Consider the following 10,321-nt stretch of genomic DNA (forward strand, 5'->3'; position numbering starts at 1 on the left):
TCTCTTGTATTTGTTTTGTTCTTTTCATTCTTTATGTTCTTCATCTCTGGACACAGTTTGGATATTTTCTATTGACCTACTTAAGAGTTTATCAGTCTTGTCTTCTGTTGTGTTCAGTCCACTGTTAAATCCATTCAATAGGTTCTTAATATCAACTACTATGTTTATTGAATTAACATCAGTTATTGTATTTTTGGTTCTAGCATATCTGTTTGATTCTTCCTTACAATTCTACTTCTGTATCACAAGTTTTATTATTCATTTATTTCCTCTCCTCTACTTTATTTAACATACTTATAATAGTTATTTCAGGTATTTTAAATATTTTGCTATAACTCTAATATTAGATACATGTATGAGCCTACTGCTTTTGTTCTTCTTTAAAAATATTTGCTCACATTCTTCTGCTTCTTTACATATGTAGTAATTGGTAATGCTTAATTTTATACCTGTAACATATATAAAAGACTGCAAATTATTTTATTTTTTCCACATAGAGGTCACCCTTTCTTTTGTTAGACAGATAGGATAAAGAGCTGATCATCAGAATATAATTAGAAATTGACCTGGATCTGTGTTGAGTTGCAAATTCAGTACCACTCAGTCTATTTCTAGTTTGGTTCTAGTCTTTGAATGTAGCCACCATAATTTTTAAAATAAATGTCTGGCAGTTCTCTGTCTCCTCAGCACTGTAGATGGCAGAATATTTATTTTTGTCTCTTTTGATTTTTATGTCTTTCACATAGCTCATGAAACTTTTACTCATGCAACTTTAAAATCTGGCAGATGTCTTGAGGGCGAGACTGGCTGTGTATTGGAGGAGGCTCTCTTTTTCCCTCTGCCTCAAACACACAACCGGACTAATAATGTCAGAACAATTATAATCCATCTAGTGGGACTTGATTGATTGTACAATTGTGGTTTTATTTTACATTTTCCGGTTTTCTAAAGAGTTGGCATCTTTTTAGATGAAATCTATATATCAAAGAGAATCCATGTCCATTCCAGTACTAATCACAATAGCCAAGAGATGGAACCAACCTACATGCCCATCAATGGAAGGATGGATAAAACAGCTGTGGTATGCATACACAAAGGAATACTATTCAGCTATTAAAAAAAATGTAATTTTGTCATTTGCAACTGCATGATGGGACTGGAGACCTTCATGTTAAGTGCAGTAAGGCAGGCACAGAAAGACAGATGCTGCATGATCTCACACATATGTGGAGTCCAAAACAACAACAACAAAAACCTTACATGGAGGTTCTCATTGGTGTAGAGTAAAATAATAGTTACCAGAGGCCAGGAAGGAAAGGGGTGGGGGAGAAGAAGAGGTGGATTAGCATGCACACAACTGAACGGGCTGGGTCTTTCTGTACTCCCTGAGCAGTAGGGAGGACAGTGGCCATCTTTCCCTTGTTCCTGATCTTAGAAGAAAATCTTCAGTTTTCATCATTGAGTTTATGGTTAGCAGTGGGATTTTCATATATGAGTTTTATTATATTGAGGCAAATTCTTTACATAGTTTGTTGAGAATTTTTATCATAAAACAATGTTGAATTTTGTCAAACATACTTTCTGTATTTATGAGATAATCATGTGATTTTTATCCTTCCTTCTGTTAATGTGCTTATATCACATCGATTGATTTGCATATAGCAAAGTATCCTTGCATCTCAGGGATAATTCCCACATTGTTGTGGTGCATCATCCTTTTAACAAGCTGTTGAATTCAAATGGCCAATATTTTGTTGGAGAATTTTGCATGTAGATTCATCAAATATAATGGCATTTTTTTTTCCTGTGGTGTCTTTTGTGGTGTTGGTTTTCAGAGTGATACTAGTCTCATAAAATTAGTTTGAAGGTGTTCCCTCTTCTTTAAAATTTTTGAACTGTTTGAGAAAAATTGCTGTTCATTCTTTAAATGATTGGTAGAATACACGCGTGAAGCCATCTGGTGTCGGCCTTTTTTGGGGGGTGAGTTTTCAATTATTCATTCTATATCCATTTTTGTTATTGATGTGTTCAGACATGCCAGTTATTCTTGAATCAGTCGTAGTGACTTGTATGTGTCCTGCAATTTATTCATTTATTCTAGATTATCTAATTTGTTGGTGTTTAATTGCTCAAAATAGTCCTTTATTATTCACTTTATTTCTGAGGCATTCATTGTAATATCTTCCCTTTCATTTATGATATTATTTACTTACATTTTCTTTTTTTATTTCTTAGTTTAGTAAAAGGTTTGTTAATATTTTTGATCTTTAAAAAAACAGCTCAGTTTTATTGATTTTTTTCTATTGTTTCTCTATTTTTGATTTGTCCCTGCTCTAATATTTGTTATTTTCTTCCTCATGGTGACTTTTGTCTTAGTTTTTTCAAATTTTTTGTGGTATAAAGTTAGGTTGTTTTTGTGATACTATTGTATTTCACGTAGGTGTTTATTGCTATAAACTTTTATTTTAGTACTGCTGTTATGGCATCCCATATATGTTGCACAGTTCTGTTTGTATTTACTTTTAGTATGTAGATAATTTTCAATTTTTATTTTGATAGATGTTTATATATTTCAGTGTTCTGATGCTGGTTGTATGTGTATTTATAATTGTTATAATTGTTCCTGATGAGTTGAACTTTTTATCATTATATAGTGACTTTCCTCATCTCTTCTGTTTTTGATTTAAAGATTATATCATCTGATATAAGTAGGAGTCCCTACGAAAGGAAGAAATTTTGGATACACTAAGAACATCAGCTGAAGATTGGAGTTATGCCACAACAAAGTGAGAAACTACCAGAAACTAGGGGAGAAACCTAAAATAGATCATTTCCTAGCACCTTCATAGGGAATATGGGCCTGAGGACATCATAGTATTGGACTTCTAGACATCAGAATTCTCAGACAATAAATATCTGTTGTCTAAGTTCTCATTATGCATTACTCTATTGTGGCAGACCTAGTAAACTAATATAGGGATTAAAACCATCAGGGTCAAATTTGGACTTTTAAGAAATAGTTGTGATGAAAGCTGGAGAGAAAGTGAGAGTGTCCAATGAGGGAAAAGGTGCAGAGTTTGACTTACTAAGATGAAGAGGCAATAGAAGACACTGGCAGGTATCAAACTTGCAGATATGACCAATGTCCTCTGTGTTCCATAGAGAAACTCTCATGGATTATGAATACCTACACCTGTTCCCATTGTTTACCCATGCCAACTTGATAAATGCAGTTGCTCTGAATTGGCATTTTTAAACTTCAGATAGTCAATTTACCTATGAAATTTATTTTTACACTATTTTATTCATCTCTCAGCTCTTCTAAATGCTATTTTTGCCTTTTCTTACTCTCAAAAGTTCTCTGTAATAAAAGAAGCATGTTTATGTATGAATGTGAAATGTCCCAAGATATTCATTGAATGTAGGAAGATATAGATGATTACTGATTTCTCCATCCCTTAGAACATGATTTAAATTGGGTTGAATTTTTTTCTGAGAGTTGAAATACTACAAGAGTTCCACAATTTAGTTCCATGTTGAGAACAGAATCTGAGGCAAGAGTCACAGTATGAGCAGAAAGACAGAAGGTAATATGATTATACTAAGTAGGGAGCATTTACAATGGGGGTAGGTAAACATTTATTAATACTGAAAACTTATTAGAGCATATAAAATGGGTGAAGGAAATCATATTTATTCATATTTAAGAGTCACTGGAACACATTGAATAAAGGTAAGGAAATTTGATTTGTTCATATTCAAGAACAACTGTATCTAAGGTTTGGTGGAGATGCCGGAGGTATCTAGATTGGGAAGAAGTCACAGCCAATTACCATATTCTGTAGAACCAAGAGATTCTTGTTGCTAGGCAGGCAAATGTAGAACTTAGACAAAGAGACAAATAAAGGAGGGGATGTACCTTCTCCTTTATCATGTGAAGTCTCAAATAAAAATATTGTTCGCACAGACAGATGGTCCAAACAATCCACAAGTAAAGCTGCAACTAAAGAAGATTATAGGTACCATAAATTCAGTTTTTGGTAAGTCCTTCAAGAGTTTAGCTCTAAAGGGAATAGCACCAGTCTCTCTGCATGAATGAATATACACAAAAACATGCATGCACTCATTCATACAAACTGAATCTTTGCCAAGTATTAAGAGTTTGAGGAGAATCTATGCCCTTCATTATTTCCTATTCTCCTTTATTTATTTGTTTCAGAGCCTCTAAATTGCTTTTAATGTGTTGGTACTCATAGTTTGAAAAAGACTGAATTATTTGTAAATGAGAGTGAGAGGTTAGGTGTCAATTAGAGTACAGAGATTGATGAATTAGATGAAATTGTGGGAGAAGAAAACAGAATTTATGAAAGAGGTTGTATGACAGTCTACCTTGATGTCTCTGTGCTATAATGACACTTTACCACATTATTAATGAAAATGTTATATTCTGTCAGGAGGAGTGATATCTGGATCATTGCATAAAATAATATAATACGTAGAATAACAGCCTAGCACAAATATTCTTTTGAGTTTGGGAGTAAATTCTGATAGATTTATGTTGGTTAAAGGCACTCTCAATAGTGCTATATTAGTATTCTATTACAATAAAAATTTACACTCCATGAGAATTACTAAATATATATCAAAGATAAATAGAAAAAAAATCAGTAAATCAGGATTTTACTCACAATTTAGAGGTGTTGCCTTTAAAATTTTTTTCTGGTGGTCTCATTTTCTTTTTGTGCACTTTTGAACTTTAGGGAAGTAAGCCTCCTCTTTATTTGACTTGATTACTTTACCCGTGTAATCAGGACACTCTTGTCACTTTCATGATGAGGATTGTGTTCATCCTGAAACAAGTCCCTGGCCACCTATCGGCAATGAGAAAGCAAAGACTAAACAAAATTTCAGATTCTATATTAAACAAGTATTAAATCGAGAATCTTTGTTTTACAAATTAAACAATAATTACTGAAATTTGGAAAAATGAACAACTTGCAAAAGTAAAAATATCTTTCAGCTGAGTTTCTTGTACATTGATGAGTAAATTTAGACAGTAAAAATGTTAGGAAACAATGTAGACATTGAAACACATATTATTAAAAGCCTATGGGTTTTTGAAATATCTTTTCATATTATTACTTTTTGAGCTGAGGGCCAGGTAGGTTATCATAATTTTATTTGTTTCCTTTCTCTAGACATCCTCCTAAATATACTCTTTGATTTACTTACCTAGCAGTGTTTGAAGTGCGTTTTAGGAGTGTTGAAATCAGGTAAAAGAATTAATCTTAACTGGGTTGAGGATTTTATTCAAAAGTCCTTGAAAATATGACACCACCAAAATAATACAGAAATTCTCAAGTACAGGGCCCCAAACAGCTGGAAACCTTGAAATGACTGAAAAGGAACTCTGAGCCATAATCTGAAAGAAACTCAGTGAGATATGAGAAGACTCAGAAAACAAAACAAATTGAGAAAAACAATCCAGGATATGAAGTAAGAAATTAACAAAGAGTGAGATATCTTAAAAGAATGAAGCAGAACTCCAGGAACTGAAGGATTAATTCAGTGAAATAAAACATATAGCCAAGAGCTTAAGTAGCAGTTTAGAACAAGCAGAAGAAAGAATTTCTGATCACAAAGACAGTAGCTATTAACCCAGTTGGACCAAAAACAAAAACAAAAAAAAAAAAGGAAAAAGAATTTTAAAATGTAGAGAAAAGCTATGAGAACTATTAGAGAATGTTAAGCACACAAACATCTGAATCATGGGTATTCCAGAAAGGGAAGAGAAAGGAAAAGGTATTGAAAACATGTTCAGTGAAATACAAGCAGCAAATTTCCCAGGTATTGGGAGAGATACAGACTTTTCAATCCAAGAGGCTCAAAGATACCCCCCAAAGAGATTCAATGCAAAAGGTCCTCTCTGAGCACATTATAAATTGACAAAAGTTATATTGTCAAAAAAGAAAACAAGAATCCTAAAAGAAGAGTAGTAAAGGTCAATTAAAAAAAGGTTTGTTTTATGAGAAGATAAACAAAATAGATGAACCAATAGCTGAACTTAAAAAATAAAAGGAGAAGACCCAAATAACAAAAGTAAAAAATGAAAAAGGAGATAGTACAACCAATATTACAGAAATACAAAGAATCATTAGAGACTACTATGAACAACTACATCCCAACCAATTTGAAAACATGGAGAAAATGGATAAATATCTGAAGACATACAAACTAACAAGACTTAACCAAGAAGAAATAGAAAACCTGAACAGACCAATAATGAGCAATGAGATTAAAACAATAATCAGCAGTCTCCCAACAAGGAAAATCCCAGAACTGGATGCCTTCACTGCTGAATTTTACAAACTTTTAAGGAAGAATTAATAACAATCCTTTTCCGACTTCTCCAAACAATTCAGAAAGAGGGAATTTTCTCAAATTTATTCTATTGTGTCAGCATCACTCTGACTCAATTTGGACAAATATACAACAACAAAAAAAGAAAACTACAGGCCAATATACTTGATGAACATAGACACAAAAATCCTCAACAAAATATTAGCAAACAGAATGAATATAGCAGCAAATCAAAGAGATCATGATCAAGTGGGTTTCATCCCTGAGAATGCAAGGATGGCTCCATATACAGTACAACCAATATTACAGAAATACAAAGAATCATTAGAGACTACTATGAACAACTACATCCCAACCAATTTGAAAACCTGGAGAAAATGGATAAATATCTGAACACATACAAACTAACAAGACTGAACCAAGAAGAAATAGAAAACCTGAACAGACCAATAACGAGCAATGAGATTAAAACAATAATCAGCAGTCTCCCAACAAGGAAAATCCCAGAACTGGATGCCTTCACTGCTGAATTTTACAAACTTTTAAGGAAGAATTAATAACAATCCTTTTCCAACTTCTCCAAACAATTCAGAAAGAGGGAATTTTCTCAAATTTCTTCTATGGTGTCAGCATCACTCTGAATCAATTTGGACAAATATACAACAACAAAAAAAGAAAACTACAGGCCAATATCCTTGATGAACATAGACACAAAAATCCTCAACAAAATATTAGCAAACAGAATGAATACAGCAGCACATCAAAGAGATCATGATCAAGTGGGTTTCATCCCTGAGAATGCAAGGATGGCTCCATATACATTAACCAATAATTGTGATACATAATATTAACAAAATAATGGAGAAAAACCATATTATCATCTGAATAGATGCAGAAAAAAGAGTTGACTAAATTCAGCATCCCTTCATGATAAAGACTCTCAACAGAATATGTATAGAAGGAAAGTATCTCATCACAATAGAAGCCACGTATGACAAACCCATTGCCAGTATCATCCTGAATGAGAAAAAGCTGAAAGCTTTTTCTATAAGAACAAGAACAGTACAAGGATGCACCCTCTTACTGCTCCTATTTAACATAATGTTGGAAGGACAACCTGGAGCTATTAGGAAGAGAAATAAAGAGCATCCAAATTGGAGAAGACAAAGTCAGGTTATCCTTGTTTGCAGATGACATGATTTTACACATAGGAAAATATAACAACTCTACCAAAAAACTCTTAGAGCTGTTAAACAAATGCAGTAAATTGTAGAGTACATAATCAATATATAAAAAATAGTAGCATTTTATACTCCAAAAACAAATTAGCAGGAAAAAAATGAAGAAAGCAAGCCCATTTTCTGTTGCTACCAAAAAATAAAATGCCTAGGAATTGATTTAACCAAGAAGGTGAAATATCTCTAAAATGAGAACTACAAATCACTGCTGAAAGAAATTAAAGTGGACAAAAAAAGATTCTGTGTTCATGGATTGGAAGTAGTAACATTATAAAAAGGTCCATATTACCCAAAGTGATCCCCAGGTTCAATGCAGTATCTTTAAAAATACCCAATGACATTCTTCACAGAAATAGAAAATGCAATCCTAACATTCATATGGAACAACAAGATCCCAAATAGCCAAAGCAATCCTGAGCAAAACAAATAAAGCTGGTGGCATTATACTACGATAGCACGCTGAACTTTCAAAAGTGGAGAACAGAACTGTGGTTACTAGAGGTGTGAAGGGGGAGCGGTAGAGGAGATGTGAAGAAATTGGTTGAAGGTCACAAAGAATGTTTTCCTTTTCATTTCTGAAAGCACTTAATTTTGTCTTCAGTATTTCTCCATCTCCAACTGTTACTTTCCCAGCTACTTTGATATGCTTTTCATTTTATTTAGCCAGGTCTTTTAAAAATGTTATTTTTCTTGAGTATCATCCAATGTGAACAACTCTGAGTAATATCTACCTATCGACCCAAGGTTCTCCCCGTCCAGTTCCACTATTATTTACTGTTTTATTGAACAAAGGTATCCATTCTACTAGATAGTAATAATTTTGAAGTTTAGTGCAGTTTGACAGGTTTAGATGAAGACAGGACAAGTAATGATTTGTTGCACAGAATTATATACAAGGGTACTTCAAAAACTTCGTAAAAAAATGTAATAAAAAGATAATACCAATATTTCCATGACCATTCTGATGACACCTTGCATTAAAGACCACGAAAAAAATTATATATGTGAGTATTATTTAACATGTCTTCTGAGAAATGTGATTAAAAATTATTTATTTGAAATTGAAATAAAGAATTATTGATATTTATTCCAAGTCATTATATATAAATCAAGATTCCCTCATCAAAACAAGGTATTTGTTCACCTTTCCATCAAAACCCTTTTTCTTAAAATATTTCTTGTGGACATGTTCACAAATAGACATACATTAGAGAACAGTATAATGAATCCATATGCCCTTCATCTAGGTTCAATAATTATCAACCTATGGCCAGTTCTCATTCTTTTGTTCATCCACAGTCTGACACTGACTCACCAGCATTTCAGAGCAAATCCGATGCAGTTTATTTAGTCATGTCTTGAGTCCCACACTAATCCATGTTAACCCATGCCCTGCTCCTTGTCCTCCATCCTGGCCTTCTCATAAAGACCCCTGTCTCTACCTTTCTTTCTATTTTTTCTATCAGCTTTAGTTCTGCTGTTCTGATGGATTGACTCTGCCAGAGACAGACCATTAAAGGTCAGTGCTGCAGACACCCAAATCAAAGGGAGGTGACAGACCAGCAGTGCCCTTGGCCGTCCTGTCCTTCATTCTCATCAATAGCTCTGTAACGGCTGTGGGTGAGGCCCTGGCAGATGTGAGGATAAGTCTACTGCTGCTCCGGCTGGCGATGTTTCTGTTCCTATTTGGATGTCTCCAGATTGGACACTCCCAACCCCATACGCCCCCAGAAGTGGTGATACCCTTGAGGGTAACTGGCATTGGGAGGGAAATGAAGGCCCCAGGATGGATGTCCTATGGCCTGCACTTTGGAGACCAGAGACATGTTATCCACATGGAGGTCAAGAAGAATTTGGTGTTCAGATATTTCTCTGTCTTCACCTACACAGATGAAGATACCCTCACTGAGGACCAGCCTTTTGTACAGAGTAACTGCTACTATCATGGATTTGTGGAAATATATCCAGAATCCAAGGTTGCTCTTAGCACCTGTTCTGGGGACTTTCAAGGATTACTACAGATAAATGACACTGTTTATGAAATCCAGCCCAAAGAGCTTTCTGCCACATTGGAGTATCTAATATAAGATTGACAGTGAGGAGACAAAATATTCAGCCATGAGATGTGGATTAACAGAAGAAGAAATAGCACGACAATTGAGGCTTCAAAACAGTGATAATTCCACTGAGATGCAAAGCAGTTATGAGGGCTGGTGGACCCACAAACATTTTGTTGAACCGTTCGTGGTGACGGACAAACTATGGTTCCTTTATAGGCAAAGTAACATCTCATTCATGCAGAAGGATGCAATTCAGGTTGTCCATGCACTAAATTTCCTTTACACTCCAATGGATGTTGAGGTGTCTTTACCTTGTGGACTCACATGATATAGATAAACTCCTCATAAAATTTTGCAAGTTGAGAAAATCAAACCTTAATTCCCACATTCAACATGATGTTGTTCATCTTTTTGTACGGTGCAAATTCAGTAAATTTCTTGGCTTAGCTTATGCTGAAACAGTATGTCTTCCTATTTCAAACTGGCAGTTAATAGTTTCATGGGTTCTGACACATATAGTTTTGCAGTAACTGTGTCACACGAGCTTGGTCATAACTTGGGTATGCCCCATGATGATAAAACATGTAAATGTCCCAAGAAGAAGTGTGTTGGGCTACGCCCGGGCCGCCAGCCATTTTGGGAAAGTACCTCAGCCATTTTAAA

The 10,321-nt window shown here is 34.4% G+C and overlaps 1 pseudogene; it reads left to right on the top strand.

The window, feature by feature from the left end:
- Positions 1-1,347: 1,347 nt before the first annotated feature.
- LOC103583534 lies at positions 1,348-10,119 on the top strand (annotated as a pseudogene).
- Positions 10,120-10,321: the final 202 nt, after the last annotated feature.

Source organism: Galeopterus variegatus, unplaced genomic scaffold, assembly GCF_000696425.1.
Source record: "Galeopterus variegatus unplaced genomic scaffold, G_variegatus-3.0.2 Scaffold23989, whole genome shotgun sequence".
In the NCBI taxonomy this organism is placed as follows: Eukaryota; Metazoa; Chordata; class Mammalia; order Dermoptera; family Cynocephalidae; genus Galeopterus; species Galeopterus variegatus.